We start from the raw sequence: 3,480 nt of genomic DNA, 5'->3' as shown, positions 1-3,480 counted from the left end.
TACACAAATAGAATCTAATTAAAAATAACTTATAATTTTGTAAATTTATTAAACAACTAGAATCTAATTAAAAAGAGTACTTGGAAATTCAACAAATTCTAATAATTGTGGTGACAAAATGGGCACATAGTCATTCTAACCTTGTCCAAAAAATTATATTACTTTAAAGCATAAAGATTATTTTAATATACACTAGCGGTTGGTTGTAAGTAAATATAAAACAATCATGTAACATGTGTGCTAAGTTGCAGTAGGGAGAGTTCTACTAGGTAATTAGAACCATTGAGTTTTTTCACTTCTTAAAATTTGTTTTGTATATTAACTTTGGCTATTAAATGACATTCTAATACTTTACATCACCAGAAATCTATGAGATTCTTACACTACCTACAAACCACATAGCCATAGATTAGGGTTTCAACTTTCTACTAAATGTTTCATATTAGGTCGTTGAAGTAGCTTAGCCTCTCCTACATATATGAAAGTTTAAGTTTGGATTATGCCTGGATTCTAAACAATGGATTCACTTTTCAAATGCATAATTATAATGTTAATTAGATTGCATTATATAAGTATATGATCTTATAATTTACAAGATTATAAGTAAGTTTCTAAAATTTATGCAATATCAATATTTTAAAATTTTATATTCTAAACAAAATACAATACTTTAATTGAAAATTTTCCATTTTATAATAAATTATTTTACCAACAAATCAAATTTAAAATAATTTAATGCTAATAAATTTAATAGCGAAATCAATGTATATAAAACACTTATCAATATATAAAAAATACTTTTCCAAATTTAATAGCCAAATCAATGTATATAAAATACTTATCAATATATATAATACTTATCAATATATATAAAATACTTTTCCATATTGCTTTTATCTCACGTACTTTTCCATATTACAAAAATTTCCTATATTATAAAATCAAAAATAACCAAATAATCTAATTTACCCCTCACCATTGAAATGCCCACTGATTATAAAACCTTGCCCATTAAATATAAAACCTTTCCAAAAATTTCTATATTGCAAAATCTAAAAAATATCAAAATAATCTAGCCTAATCCGACGAAACAACCTGCTATAAATCTATAAACATATAATTTCATTTATCTATCTTTCCAAATTGCAAGATCTAAAAGACATCAAAAGAATCTGGCGAAATAACTGATTAGATATATCTATAAACATATAATATGATTTATCTATTTTTCCACAGTGCAAGATCTAAAAGACATCAAAAGAATCTAGCAAAATAACTCATTATAAAATTTATACACATCTGATATGATTTATCTTCCCCATTATGTTATAGCTATCTATAACAACATCGCAGATCTCAAAAATAAATTGGCGAAATAAACAGGCAGAAATCCATCTTTCCTGTTCAGTGAAACAAACTGGCATCTAATAGGTTCCCGCTTGTACTCCTTTAAAAAATGGGTCCATCAGAAGCTCTGCAGCAGAAGGCCTCACTGGTGCTGCAGCCAGGCATTTTTCAATAAACTGTCTCATTTCTTGATTTGTAACCTTTTCCAAAGCTGCAGGCCTTATGTCACAACTCACCTTCTTATAAATTTGAGCAACGCTACGGCACTCACTATAAGGAATTTCCAAAGTAACCATCTCCAGCAAGCACATGCCGAAGGAATAAATATCTACAAGCTCATTATACTCCTCCTCATATAATTCTGGAGCCATGAATTCCGGAGTACCGAGAACAGTGTGTGCACAACGATCATTTACCAGGGTAGTGGCAAGACCCAGATCCCCAATCTTCAGAACGCCACTATTGCCATTCACAAAAATATTGCTGCAATTCAAATCTCTGTGAATTACGCAAGGCTCATGATTATGAAGATAATGCAATCCTCCGAGTATCTGGAGGGCCCAGTTCTTCAAAGCCTTCATTGAGACATGACGGTGCTTCTGGCGGTACTCTCTCAGAGTACCCGAGGTACAGACCTCAGTAATGAAATTCACATGACTTGTCTTTCTATCCAGCCATGCATTATAGAGCATAATTATGTTCTTCTTACTCAGAGATTTCAACAGACGGACTTCTGCATAGATCCTCTGTATGGAAACATCATCTAGGTTTTGCAGAGGCACTTTGTTCCAAGCAACCTCAATACCCTCTTCTTGATCAAAAGCTCGGTATACCTTCTTCATAGCACCACGGCCCAGCAAATCTTCATAGCGACCATACCTACCAGTGGGATCCAGTTCCACAAAGGGCTCCCTGTCCTTATCACAGGTGTCATATTTTACACTAGGCATTTCTCCACCTCCTATAAGGGAAAGGAAACCCTAACCCTGGAATTCCAAATTAGGTTCCTCTTCTAATTTGAATTTAATAAACAAAATCCCTTGCAGGGCTATAGGAAGACACAGAAATGGAGATTTTCCCTAAATTCCGAAGACGAACAGACAGCAAAGACAGAAGGCTTTGCCTCCTTTGGGATTACTGCAGACACTGACAGCATTTTCGCTCCAGAGATACTGAGAAAACAGAGCCGCCAGATTCAGAAAGCCACCCAATAAATTTAAGTGTAAAACATAAAATTGCCAAGCAATCTTAACAAACCAGGAAATCCAAAACCCTAACTCTACAGACAAACAAATTCTCTCCGCAGAAAAGAAGTCTCATAAAACTATTTTGATAAACAGAATCCTCAAAAAATAAAACTGTGATCAAAACGATTGCAGTGCACAGAGTTCAAGTTTCACTGATAAAGGAAAACAACCTTATAAAAATAAATAGGAGAATGCAGAAAACATACCGGTCTACCTGTAACCACAGAAATCGCTCAGAGTCCGTCCTCGTAAACCAGGCAAAAGATATTTGGGTCGAGAACATGGAGAGCAATGTGAGGATGTAAATAACAGAGGTGTGTATTTATACTAGAGGTTGGGTTTGACCGAGAAATACCAGCTACGCATTGATCTTTTATAAATATCTGTTTGGATTATTATCGGGATTGAATATTCCATAACTGAAAAGGCAATCACACGTCCAGAGTAATTCGTCGGTTATGAGCTTTCCCAACTCCGTGAAGTGTTTTGTTTTTTATGATGAGTAACAATGCGTTTAAAGTGGTTTATTGTCAGGTGGGTGATAAGTCTTTTATTTTTATTGAATTATTTGTATGGATGAGATAAATGGTATTTATTTATTTTCTAATTTAATTAATAGATGAATTTGTGTGTTTATTCTTTTGTAATTTAATTAATAAATGAAATTGTTTGTTTATTTACTTTGTAATTTAAGTAACAGGTGAAATTGTTTGTTGTTGTTGTTTTTTTATTAGTAATTTTAACTAAACATCTAGTAGAATTTTTTATAAAAATAGTTTAATTTGTTTCATTTATCCAATATAAAATTAGTTTACGGGTTTCAGAAAATTTACGAGTTTTATTTATAGAAATGTTTCAAGAGCTTGTCATGGGGTAAATTTATTTA

General features: G+C 32.3%; 1 pseudogene across 1 annotated transcript; it reads right to left on the bottom strand.

Annotated features, from left to right (window-relative positions):
• Positions 1–1,244: 1,244 nt before the first annotated feature.
• On the bottom strand, positions 1,245–2,892 carry LOC149201336 (putative serine/threonine-protein kinase WNK11 pseudogene; annotated as a pseudogene). Its single transcript, XR_016253421.1, has 2 exons — positions 2,801–2,892; positions 1,245–2,519 (listed from the first exon to the last, which is right to left on the bottom strand). The product of XR_016253421.1 is annotated as a putative serine/threonine-protein kinase WNK11 pseudogene (transcript).
• Between the last annotated feature and the right edge of the window lie 588 nt (positions 2,893–3,480).

This window comes from Pinus tabuliformis, chromosome 2_1 (genome assembly GCF_031772625.1).
Source record: "Pinus tabuliformis cultivar Carrire ecotype Pingquan chromosome 2_1, CPIR1, whole genome shotgun sequence".
Classification (NCBI taxonomy): domain Eukaryota; kingdom Viridiplantae; phylum Streptophyta; class Pinopsida; order Pinales; family Pinaceae; genus Pinus; species Pinus tabuliformis.
Note: the sequence above shows the minus strand (reverse complement) of the source record. Positions and strands in the feature narration are given on the sequence as shown.